This window comes from Anolis sagrei, chromosome 6, assembly GCF_037176765.1.
Source record: "Anolis sagrei isolate rAnoSag1 chromosome 6, rAnoSag1.mat, whole genome shotgun sequence".
Taxonomy (NCBI): Eukaryota; Metazoa; Chordata; class Lepidosauria; order Squamata; family Dactyloidae; genus Anolis; species Anolis sagrei.
Genome location: NC_090026.1, coordinates 76,638,251 through 76,652,020, shown reverse-complemented (window position 1 = coordinate 76,652,020; position 13,770 = coordinate 76,638,251). Strand labels below are relative to the sequence as shown.

General features: G+C 38.8%; 1 long non-coding RNA gene across 2 annotated transcripts in view; it reads right to left on the bottom strand.

Moving 5' to 3' along the window:
• LOC137097273 (uncharacterized) overlaps positions 1-13,770 on the bottom strand; it is a 145,140-nt gene that overhangs the window by 101,254 nt on the left and 30,116 nt on the right. For both annotated transcript variants that reach the window (XR_010910104.1, XR_010910105.1), the window contains exon 2: positions 7,026-7,068. This is a non-coding gene — a long non-coding RNA (uncharacterized lncRNA). The remainder of the gene's footprint in view (positions 1-7,025; positions 7,069-13,770) is intronic.

Below are 13,770 nucleotides of genomic sequence, written 5' to 3'. Positions count from 1 at the left end.
CTGGCCCCCAGGCCTTAGTTTGAGGACCCCTGACCTAGAGCTATCCTCCCTGGGCTTCCTTTAAAAACCCCTCTTTTTTCTCTACTGCAGGCCCTGTGTGGAGTGGGCATGCTTCAATCTCTTTTCTGCTTCAGGTTTAATGCTTCCTTAAAACTGTTTCTACTTTCTACTTTAGAGGAGAGGTAACTAGGTAGTAGTAGTTTTTAGAGAATGAAGGTTTTGTTTTTGTTTTCTGGGATTAATAATAATAATAATAATAATAATAATAATAATAATAATAATAATTTTTAGATGGATTTAAAGGAGAGGAAGGAAAGGAGGAAAAAACCTGAAAGGGCGAGTCTTCCAAGCCCCGAAATCAGTGGTTCTCAACCTGTGGGTCCCCAGATGTTTTGGCCTTCAACTCCCAGAAATCCTAACAGCTGGTAAATTGGCTGGGATTTCTGGGAGTTGTAGGCCAAAACACCTGGGGACCCACAGGTTGAGAACCACTGCCCCAAATACTGTCCCGCATGTACCCAACTCCCAGTCAGTCTTACTAAATTAAAAAAAAAAAAACAAGCAAATAAAGGAAAATCTAAAAAACTAAATTGTGATGCCGAATAGGGGAGGAGGAGCAGAGATAGGCTGCCATGTGATCCCATTTTGGAGGGGAATACGTCAGGGTTGGGCCTTTGCCATTATGAGCACCTCAACAAACTGAAGAAGCCGGATTGGCCGAAGGAAACAGTTAAAAGCGGTTCCATGCTCAAGCCTAATTTCCAGTCCCTCTCCCTACTGATAGGAGCCCCTGGTGGTGCAGTGGGTTAAAGCACTGAGCTGCTGAGCTTGTTGATCGAAAGGTCGCAGGTTCAATTCCAGGAAGCAGCGTGAGCTTCCGCTGTCAGCCCTAGCTTTTGCCAACCTAGCAGTTCGAAAACATGCGAATGTGAGATCAATAGATACCGCTCCGCCGGGAAGGTAATGGCGCTTCATGCAGTCATGCCGGCCACAAGACCTTGGAGGTATCTATGGACAACGCTGGCTCCCCGGCTTAGAAATGGAGATGAGCACCACATTCCAGAGTCAGACATGACTGGACTTAATGTCAGGGGACTACCTTTACCTTTACCTTTAACCCCCTACTGATGCTTAAAATAATGTTACTTTATTTGCCACATATACTCATGTATAGGTCGATTTCATGTATTAGTCAAGGTAAGGGGAGAGGGTGGATAACCAGAAATGGCAATAAAGGTACTACTGGATATGCAAGTACAATGGAAGTAGCCAGCAGCAGCAAGCTAGCCACTGTATACATAAATGAAAGATCCTCTATAATCCCACTTTTCTGCTAATTATTAAATGTCCATTTTTCTCTCCTCTGTCCCTCTTTGTTTCAGCTTTGTTCCATTGTTGCAAACTAAGTTCAAAGTGCAAAAATAATGTGCGCAGATGGGTGGGGGAGAGGAAGGGCAGAATGCAAAAGCAAACTACTCAGTCTCTCCTAGTTTGTCTGATTTTCCTCGTCTATATTGTTTGCCAGCTTGACCACATACTGATGTTGCTGGGCCACTTGTGTCCTGGTTTTCATTTGTGAAATGTTGGAGATTATGCTTTTTGTGACTGTCATGTATATACAAAATGAATTCAACAAGTGTTCGTAAACATGTCTGACAAACACAAATGTGCATCTGCTCTACAATGAGCAAGTGATTGTTGTGTGCCTTCAAGTTCTTTTCTGGCAACACTACAGCTATCCAATCCCAGAGTTTTCTTTCTTCCTCTGAGACTGCCAGAGTGTATCTTGTGGAAGGTCACCCTGAAGGTTTCCATAGCTGAGTGGAGATTCAAACCTGGTCTCCAGAGATATAACAAATACTCATACCACCTCTTTGCACTGGTTCTAGAATGAACCTGTGCTTTCCATAATGTGTCTTACACTTACTTTTCATTCCATTACATATGACATGATTTACTGTATAATCATTGACTTACTTTATCAACTTTTTTATTTTGTGTTCCACAAATTCCCTAATTTGTCCTGGGATTTGTCCCTGTCTTAGTATTGGTTATCTGTAAACTCAGTGAATATTTCTAAACTTTCCTCTACATGCTTTGTTTTTAACAACTTCTGTCTGCTCTGCTTATAACTCATCTCCTTGAGTTCTTTCCTTTGTATGACTCTTTTATAGTGCTTGCTTATATGCTATGAATTAATGCTTGGGAGCAAGGTACGTTGAAGATTGGAAGCCACCCATGACCAATAGTAACAACTTAATTATTTTTCCAAATTAAACACTACTAAATCTTGTACTTTTTTATTACTCATAACCATGGTCTCACAAAATTAAATATAGCTGGCCCTCCACATTTGCAGGTTTTACTTTTGGAAATTTGATTATTCATAGATTTCATTATGCTGTCTCTAGGATTCTCAAGGTCCTCCACTGCAACTGTATGATCTTCCTACAGCCATGCTTGACCTAGAGACTTTTAGAGATAACATTCTTCTAGACATTTGTAGATCCTCCAACACAATTCTACACAATCCAATTATACCAGAAGTTGACCATAGGATCACACTGGAGGACCTAGAGATTATTAGAGAGTTATTCTCCCAGGTAAAAAGGGGGATTTTTATTGTGTTTCCCCCCTACTTTTACAAGTGTGCTGCATCCCTATCCTCAGTGAATTGAGTGCTGTAAGGCTCCATTTACACTGCCATATAATGCAATTTGAACTGGATTATAATGATCAGTGTAGACTCATAAATGCAGATTGAACTGGATTATATAAGTCTATGCTGCCATTTTGTTCCTGAGCCACGGCAGTCTCCTCTCCAAAAGTTTAAGAACAATGAGAGGACTTCAAGCAAGAAATATTATTTTTCTTTATTTTAAAAACATTTTCCACGGTTTCAAAGTTTCAAAATGTTAAAGCTACTAGAGGCTCCTTAAGAATCTAAACCCTTTAATAAATATATTGCTTGTCTACAGTATCAATTTCTAAATGTATAAACTTGTATCAAATGTATCCTGAAGGCATCCAATGTCCCCATATCCTATTTGCATAAGTTCCCGAGAACCGAGATTGCTACACAATTAACAATAGATTTTTCTAGCACCCTCCCAAGCCAGATAAATTCAAACCCTTTGTGTACAGATGTGAACCAGATGAACCTTTCTGTTACCAAGATGAGCTTAAGATGTTTTCCTGTTTGGTCATTACTAGAAATCAGCCCCATGGAAGAGAAGGCTAAACAAACATGAATACATTAATCTTCTGAATAGGCAGCCAAGCCCCCAATTGTTTAATATTGTCACTCTTTGTCTTTTGGGTCTTGCACCTTTTTTATCCATGGAGCTGGACACTAAAGTTAATCAAAAGATCACTTGCATATCCATGTCACCACTTCCCTTTGTTTCACACCCTCCACATAGGTGTCTCTGCAATGGACTGGGTCTTTGAACTGACCAACCATCAGCTGTTCTCCTTTCCAGCACAGGGATCTCCTCCTTCTGGCTGTGATGGCAAGGGAACGTTCAGCCAATCCCTATGTGGATTCTGACCACCCCTGCTTTTCAGTCAATCAGGGGAGGGAGTGGGAAGTCTGAGCTGCCAGAATTGCATAAAATATCTTGTGTTGCTTAATGAATTTGTGCTTGTACCTTTTGAAGCATATCACTTGAACTTATATCCTATTTGGCCAAATTGCAATACACCTCTGTAGCTTTGCCTTCAACTTGGAGTGCTTCTCCTCAATCCTGGCTGGTCTGGTTTGCCAGAAGCTCACCGGGCACAGACATCCTTATCCATGGTCTTAGATGGAATCTCTACAATATAATCTAGTTCCGTGTATTGCAGATGGGGCCCAAGTGAACAAAAGTTAATCTCAGTATTTTTGTGGTCAAATTATTTTTAATGACAAGGGTCTCAAGGCCAACTCCATAGACCCAGTTTTTATTTTACATGTTGGCAATCCAAAGCAAAGCAGAACCTGAATAAATATTCTAAATCTCCTCCAATTCTCTCCAAAATTCATCCTGTTTATATTTCAGACGCCCATCAGCCTGTCATTATTATATCCTAGGAAAATTGTGAGGTTCCATCAGAAAATTAACAAAAGCTGGAGTCTGCTGTTTACAGGCCAATAAAAAAGCAGTTTAAGGTGCTTCCCAACACTGAATGTTTTACACAAAACAAGACATGCCATCTCTGTGAATTAGCTACAGCACTTGGCATTAACTGTGTTAGTTTAAAGGTTTGCATCGAATCGTTAACCTTTATTATTACCAAGATCCCGACTGCAGATGGTGTTAGACATACCTCATACCATATGAGCTAATTAAGCCACATAATGCAGTTTTGGAGGGCAGGTCAAGAAATTATTTTTCCCAACAGTCTCTCTCGTTTCTAGTTTGGTTTCAAGGTAGAAATGGATAATATGGTCCTAAAAATCTGTCTCTTTATAATAAGCAACACAATGGTCTAGAGAAAGCAGCAAAACAACTGGTGGCCTGTCTTTTTAGTCTTGGAGCAGGGCTGGCATTTTACCCAGCCATCAGATAACTGCCTTAGGCAGCAGGTATTGGGTGTGGATGGGCCAGGAAATGGCAAGAAATTGTTACGATATATATATATATATATATATATATATATATATATATATATAGTGTATTGTTTTATTTGCTTATTGCTTATGTAAGCTGCCCCGAGATGGTGGGGGGGGGGGTATAAATAAAGTGTTGTTGTTGTTGTTGTTGTTGTTGTTATTCTGTTACTACAAGGGGGAAGTTGGACTTCTTGTTTTTTAACCCTTGTAGTTGGGAGCTTATTTCCTGCTTTGTCCCTGGCAGCAAAACATTTTGCACCAGTCCTCTACTCAGAATCACAGCGGATATCCATGAATGAACAAAACTCTGAGCTCAGAATAATTCTTGTTTTGAATTACAACTCCCAGAATGTCTTACCTTGGGTGGGCATCTTGTCCAAAAGAGTGGCTTTTCTAAACTCTAGCTAATTTGTACCACGACAAAGTTACAACATCTGACTTACAAATGACTCATAGTTAAGAATGAGGTGAGACAACAAGAAGTGAGAGAAATCTACCCCTTGGAAGGGAAATTGAAAGAATTATCATGGGGAAAGAATTGAAAGAATTATCATGGGGAAAAGATTATCCACTGAAGCTTTATCACCAATCCTTGTTTCCATAACAAACCATATTTTTCAAAATCCAATTATTACAGGGACAGAAAGTGAGGTGAAATCTTCTCAACAGGGGCACAGATAGCAAAACAAACGCTACAGATGTTAATTCTTTCCTGTGCTACCCAAAGCTTAGATAGACAGACAGACAGACAGACAGATAGATATGGCTGGTGTTCCACTTGAAAATGTACCTATTGTGACCTATATGCAAATTCATCTTAAGAACATACCTACAGAACCTCTCTTGTTCATAACTCGGGGACTGCCTGTACGTTCAACCTTCCATATCTATGGATTGTGCATCCATGGAAGCCACCACCCACAGTTTGAAAATATTCCAAAGGAAAAAAATTCCACAAGGCTAACTTTGCTTTTGACATTTGATGTATGGGGCACTGTTTTCCTACATTTGTATATAAAGAGACTTGAGCATCCACAGATTGTGGTATCCATGGGGGGTTCTCGAAACAAACCCTAGCAGTTACACAGGGCCCACTGTAACACATTTTTTCTGTCTGCATTAATTACATTTATCTTAAATCTGGATCTATGTGTGAAATCGAGTTATGAATACATTCTAACATGATTACCTCTAGCCCTCTTTATCATGGAGGCATTGTCCTGTCTTGAAAAGTTACCTTTTTGGACTGCAATCCCTGGGTTTTCTAGTCAGCATGATTGCTGGTTGTGATGGTTAAAATAATCTGAGAGATGTAGTCTGCAGAAGTAACTTTCCAAGGATGTCCTATTCTGGATGTTATATTGGGCAGTAATCTTGGATTCATGGAACCGATCTTTGCTTGAAGTATGTTTTCTCCAAATATCTGTGTGGTTCATTTTTTATAAAGCTACTGGATTCATTATTAAAATTAATGGATGGGATAGGACAATTTGCACAACAAAAGCACAGTTCCCTGTTTGCTTGTTGAAATTTAACTTTCTCAGCATTTCAGAATTACACTGAGAATTGCGGTCATTTCAAATGGCGGCCTCTGAAATGAAATGGAAATGATTGCCATATCTTTCTGATAATTATGGTTTGCAATGAGTTTGGAACAGAGAATGCTTTTAGAGATTATGTTTGTCCTGCAATTGCTCTGATTCATTCTAATTTTATGGAAGAGGAGTTAGACTTTTAGAGCAATGTCTACTATTTGTAACCCTCCAAGGTTTTAGGCACAACTTTTTTTCCCATGTGGCAATTTTTTAAGGAAAAATAGATGGAACAGCTGTACAATTAGTATATCTATGTTGTAGAATTAATACAGTTTAGTACCGTTTTAACTGTTGCGGCTTGATGTTATGGAATCCTGAGATGTGTAGTTTGGTGAGACACCAGCATTCTTTGGCAGAGAAAGCTAAAGATCAAACTACAAATCCCACAATTTAATACCTTTGAGCCCTTAATGCTGGTATCAAACAACATTAATTCTACAGTGTAGATATGTCAATGTCATTGAACTGGTAATTTTGCAAATCCTTTCTTTTACAATCAGAGAAAGGATGGTAATCAACTCTTTCCATGGTAGCCAATCCTTTGCTCCACATCACATCCCTAAACAGTTTTGTTTCTCCTGGCAAAAGTCATTTTATATTTATATAAATAGGGATAAATAGGTTATAGAGGCTGTCTCTCCTCAATGAGACTCGGAGCAGCTTAGAACTTAGGAAAAACAATATAAAATAATAATAAGCACATAACAATTTATAAATTAAATCAAATAACAAATGAAACAAAATGTGATATGAAAGAAAAACAAATCACCAAAACATGTTCGACATAACTCAAAAAACATCATCCATAAATAAAATAGGTAATAATTATATCATACTAGCCGTCCTCTGCCAGGCGTTGCTGTTGCCCAGTCTGGTGACCTGGAAAATAAAGGAATGAGAAAGCGTTGGTTTCTAATATTTCTTTATACTTGTGGGTAGACAGTATTTCTTGTTTCTTTGTCAGTGTTGATGTAGAGATTGTCTGGTTTGCCTACTCTGGAACATGCAACGAATATTTGTCCTTCTTTAGGGGTATCTTTCAAATCTATGATACTATGTCTGTCATATACATGTGTGTGTGTGTGTGAATCATATATATCTATCTAAATCTATGACTGGATGGCTTTATTAGGAGGGCTTTATGTTTTCTTGCACTGGTGAAGGGAGTTTGACTGGATGGCGTTAAGGCAGCATTTTTGAACCTGGGGGTTGGGATGGCAAAGACCACCAGAAAATGCAATATGCTCTTTGATTGTAGGTGAATTATAAATCCCAGTAACTACAACTCCCAAATGTCAAGGTCTATTTCCCCCAAACACCATCTGTGTTCATAATTGGGTATATGGTATATTCGTGCCAAGTTTGGTCTAGATCCTTCATTGTTTGAGTCCACAGTGCTCTCTGGTGAACTACAACTCCAAAACTCAAGGTCAATGCCCACCAAACCCTTCCAGTGTTTTCTGTTGGTTATGGGAGTCCTGTGTGCCAAGTTTGGTTCAATTTCATCTCTGGTGGAGTTCAGAATGCTCTTTGATTGTAGATTAACTATAAATCCCAGTAACTACAACTCCCAATGACAAAATCAATTTTTGAGTGATGGTCACTCCTTGGATTAGGTATCTTGTGTACAAATTTGTCCAGGGGATTTTGAGTTATGATGTCACTCACAACAAACAGAGCATTTTTATATAGATAATAATAATAATAATAATAATAATAATAATACAGTTAAAACATCCCAGGACCTGCTTTAGTCGGTGAAAGCGATAAGATCCAGTTAAAATTTCTGCATTTAGAGTCCTCCACCAATTAGATTACAATTAGCCATTGTCAAAAGCCTGCTTCCAGAGCCACGTTTTCAGTTCCTTCCTGAAAATCTTATGCATGGGAGGTAGCCTTATCTCCTTAGGGAGGGCATTCCAGAGCTGGAGGGCCACCACCGAGAAGGCCTTTTCCCTCATTTCTACCAGCCGTGTTTGTGACTGAGGGGGGACCGTGAGAAGGGCCTCCCCGGCAGATCTCAGGACCCAAACAGGTTCATGAGGGGAGACATTGCCACACAAATAGGCTGGACTCAAACCAGAGCTTTGTAGGTGATGATCTGCACTTTGAATTGGGCCCGGAAACACATAGGCAGCCAATGGAGCTGTTTTAACAGTGGGGTGGTATGCTAGTGACATCTTTGCTTTTTAATGGTTCAAATGTATGCAAACTTTTTCATACACAAAATTATTCAAAATATACACTTTAAAATTATCTTCAGAATATGTATAGAATGTGTATGAGAAACATAAATGAATTTTGGGTACAGACTAGGAGTTCTATTTCCAAGATATTTCATTACATATATGCAAATATTTCAAAATTCACCCCCTCCCCCCCAAAAATACAGAACATTTTGGGTCCTAAACATTTCAGATAGGAATAATCAACCGGTATTATCATATATATTATAAACTGTCTTGAACCTAAAGGAGATAGAAGTGAATAAACTGAAATAAATAAACATGAATAAAAGTAAAAGCAAAAGGGATTAAAGGGAGGTATATTTATCTCAACCAGGTATTAGGTGAAGAAGACTCTAATTAGATTGTTATGTGGCTGAGGTTATTAATGGACAATACATGTTCCTCTCTGGATGGGTAAATTTTATCATAAAAGATGCATATGGATTCCTCCCTAATTTTGTTTTTCTTGCCTGTTGCCTTAATATACTTCATCAGTACCTTCTATATGTTGGCATAATGTTTTATTTTCCCTTCTACAGGTCATTAAATTTCTATTGATTGTAAGCAATTGGTTCTCCACACTATTTGTGCATTGTTATAAATTAGTAATACATGACGGGAGTTTGTTTAGCTTCCTGTCAAATACCATTAATGGAGCCATGTAAAATGCTGAATTTTTAGTCTCTCTTTTCAAGTATACCTTTTAAGCTTTCCAATAGACACTGATTAGCCTTCTGAACAGTTGCAATGTAGATTAAAGGCCTTGCCAAGAGCTTTTACATTCACCATTTTCTTAAAGATACTTCTGGCATTTTGTTCCTTCTCTATCTGGCAACCTACAATAAATACGAAAGGAACCTGGGTCAAGACTAAACTTTCTCCAAGTAAATAACAATTTTGTCTGAAAAGCAGAACTACAAGAATCAATACCAGACCCTGTATCCTATTGCCATACCCAAAAGGAGCACAGCCATTGACTCAAAATTCAACAGTTGGTTCAGGGAAGCCATTGTGGTTGGGGATAACCAACAGAAGTCAGTTCCAGGCCATTTCTAATAAGATTTCTTGACCCTGCCTCTCTCTCTCTCTCTCTCTACCCGTTGTTCTCAACCTATCACCCCCAAGAACTAAAATATGGTCCGCAGCCTCACCGTTACTACACCATTGCAACTAGAGTGAGGCAACGGGGATGTCGTGAAGTGAGAGGCTGACTATCCATGAAAGGTGCAACAAGAAGCCTCCTGCCTGTTGCTTTTGCTCCTCTTCCCTCCCCCTGAGCGGAGCCATTCCATGTGGCACTCAGAAGCCTTAGTGTCTTCATAGTGTCCTGGGGTTATTAGGGTGCTGATTCAGAAAATTGTATTAGATGGATCACATCAGCTCCAGATTATTAAATATGGTTTTTCTGTGGGTGAGCCGATTGTGATTACTGGATGGCATATGTTCTGTGTCATAAACTAAAGCTGATGTGGTCTATCCAATGCAATTTTCTGAATCAGAACCCCAAATAACCAAACTGAATCAAAAATTACCAAAAACTGATTTGTAACTCTTTTGGTACTAATGTTGGAGAGCGGTCCCTGGTCAAAGTGGTCTCTGGTAAAAAAAAAAAAGGTTGGGAACCACTGATCTATACATGCACACCTTGTCTAAGAAAACCCTATGAAATTCATGGGGGTCACCACAAGTCAACAGCCAACTTGAAGGCACACATCCACAATATGAAACCAGTTGTGGAGGACTTCCAGATTTCTTGTTCTATTGCCAGATGCAAAGATAGCAACGCTGCATGAACAACACATTTCCAAGAAGTTTATGCAATGATGCCACCTCATTCAACAACCCGAAACTCTTAGAGCTGATTCAAATGATACCACCACGACCCCCGGAAGCCCAACATATGGAGGGAAAGTTTCAAGATTTGTTTGCTATTATCAACAATGACCAAATTCTGATAGTTCTGGAAAAGAAAGGAAAGGTGTATGGTACTCTAAGGTCATTTCTGAGAGCTATGAATTTAATAAATAAAATACTTTTTTCTCCTCAGTGAATCCCACTTGAGTCATACATGACGTTGGTGTCAAAGGAATATATTTCAGCATATCTGTGTAGGAAATTTAAGCTTCTGAAGTTAAGTGGAAATGACCAGCCCATTTCTATGTGACAGTTATGGATCACACTCATTTGTTTAAAAACTATTGCTAAGCTGATTACGAAATGAAGGAAATGTTGGTCGCCTGACTCTTGTTATAGAAATCCTTATATGGTAAAGAACATCTATAGCATTACAGTACAAGTATCCTGTGGAAATAGGACCACTGTGAAATGCATTAGCAATAACAGTGATGTGGGGGCTCTTTTACACACTAGGAAATAGGGAGAGCATTGAATGGGAGGAAGTGCACACTCTGGACAATATAAATGTAAATAAGGTGATACATTTTAAAATCTGTACTCAAAGAAAGCAATTTCCTCAGTGTGCATATTTCAAAAGAGATTTGACAGAGAACCTGGATTAGAAGATGGGAGTGTGTAAGAGACTTGAGATCCCATTTCCTGCACGATGAACACAAATGCTGGAAAGCATTTGTTTTTGAGTTGTTGGATAGACATCTCCTGAATTTGGAGGATGTCAACATAGGCAGATGAATGGCGAGGCTCACAAATTAATTTTATGAATGTCTCCAAGCATATGCCCTTCACCATTCCTTGAACATATACAAGTGAATGCTGATAATCATATTTAGGAGATGGTCCCCATTCACTGTTATATTTTGTGTTTTTGAAACATTCACAAATGTTTTCGGCGATTGCCAGCATTGTCATATGATAGCAAGAAATACCAAACATTCAGTATAACTTGATAAACCTATAGGCATTAAAATGCCATTTCAATATGGCTTGATTTTCTCTTGTGCCAAAGATATAAAAGCAGCGTTCTCTTTTGGACACAATGTGATTTACTGGTTGATTAAGATGACACTTGTGGAGCCCCCGGTGGCACAGTGGGTTAAAGCACTGAGCTGCTGAGCTTGTTGATCGAAAGGTCGCAGGTTCGATTCCGGGGAGCGGCGTGAGCTTCCGCTGTCAGCCCTAGCTTCTGCCAACCTAGCAGTTCGAAAACATGCAAATGTGAGTAGATCAATAGGTACCGCTCCGGCGGGAAGGTAACGGCGCTCCATGCAGTCATGCCGGCCACATGACCTTGGAGGTGTCTACGGACAACGCTGGCTCTTCGGCTTAGAAATGGAGATGAGCACCACACCCCAGAGTCAGACATGACTGGACTTAATGTCAGGGGACTATTTTTACCTTTACCTAAGATGACACTTAGCCAAAGCAAGGAGATTTTTCTTTTGTCCCAGATTTTTCAACCTACAGGACAAACCTTTCTATCAAGAAAGAAACAGGTGAATACACCATATAAGAATGTCTTATATTTTTTTTAGCTTTCTGTTTGTAAGTCACAATTTCTCTGCTTCAAAGCACACCAAAGGCAAAACAAAAAGCAAACCCTATGATTAGAATCACCATAAGGTGGAATGGAAACAAGTTGATGGCACACAACCACCACTGCTCATAAACATATTCTTAGGTAAGGTGCATAAATAAGGTCTCTGCTCTTAAGAATGATAATATAGATGCTTAAATGCCAGAGCCTGAAGTAGCTAATAATTCACTTCTAGTTTTAAAGTGTTTAGTAGTGTGCGTGTGCGTGTGTGTGTTTGTGTGCATGGAGGAGTGTTGTTTGCTGTTGTTCTGTGCCTTCAAGCAACTCCGATTTATGCACCCTATTTAGCATTTTTTAAAAATTATTTTCAACTGTGGGTGTGTAACGTGTCTATGGAATATACATGAATTTTGTGTTCAGACTTGGAGATATCTCCAAGGTATCTCATTATGTACATACATGACATACAAGTATTCCCAGCTTCAAGTGCTGCACATAAAACAACAATACATAAGCATATAAAACAACAATGTAAGTCTATAAAACAACGAACACACATAAAACCCCATCTAATAAAATTATAAAATTCATGAAACACAGTAAAATCTGTGAATATGACTGGCTGTCTACAATTAGCAATCTAAAATACAAGGTTGAAGTAATTGCTAAGTCCTCAAATCTGACCATAAATTACACAAGCTCAAAGGCCTGTCTAAAAAGCCATGAGAACTGATTGGGGTAAATTGTTGGGGTGATAAGGAGATATATATAGTTTTATCATATTTATTTACTGTATTGTTTATAAGCATTTTATTTAATTTACTATATAGAGTGAAATCAAATCTTATCAAGCCTTGATGTTTGGTTTGGTACTGTTTTATGTCCTAAGGGCTAATCAATGAAATTTACTGCTGCCCAGCACATGGAACAATGACTTAAACCAGTGGTTCTCAACCTGTGGGTCCCCAGGTGTTTTGGCCTACAACTCCCAGAAATCCCAGCCAGTTTACCAGTTTAAACTAAATCAACATTTCACATCAAATATCATCTGGGGGGGGGGGATTCAAATGGACAACAGGAAGATACCTGATCACATCTGAACCATAAATTCATCAGACTCTCTTTCTTGTATCAAGGTCCTAAACATTTGGGATTTCGATTATCATTAGAATGTAGATGTGAAGTGTACTGCCAAACAGTGCAATTCCCTTAAAACCAGTAATATATTGTATGCAAATAGAACTATTCAGTTGTCACAAAACTAATACGTTCTATATAGATATGATAAACTGACTAGTTAGACATGGATAATTGATCAGTTAGCACTGGTTTTTCTTAAATCAACACTTATTCCTTCAAATAAATGGGTTGGTGGACATTTATAATGGAGGATAGGAAGGTCCTTGACCTTATCTGAACCTCAAGAACAAAAGCATACTCTATGCAATAGTTTTTAATCATTATGATGATAGTTGTCATATTATTTGGTCTTGCAGTAATGGATATCATCACTAGTAGATGATTTATATCAAGAGTCAATTGTTTATTAACAACGCTGCCGAGTACTTAACAGATTATAATACTTAATATCTATTGAGCACTCAGAGCCTTTCATAAGCATCCAAAGTGCACAGAGGGAAAATGACAGACCAACAATGGGCCTTCTGAGGGGAGTCAACGGCCAAGTTAAATATAATGACCAAGTTCATTTTCATTTAACAACCATAACAAGAATAATTCTGCAGAGGTCGTCAAGATAAATGGGGCTTTGAGAGCAGACTCCTTCCATTACCTGAACTGATGGGGGCAAATAGGAAATTTTCACTGATTCATAATATGCTTGGTTGAATTACTTTTGTAAAATGCTGAAGACTCTCAGTATGCCAGCAACCATGGGGATTG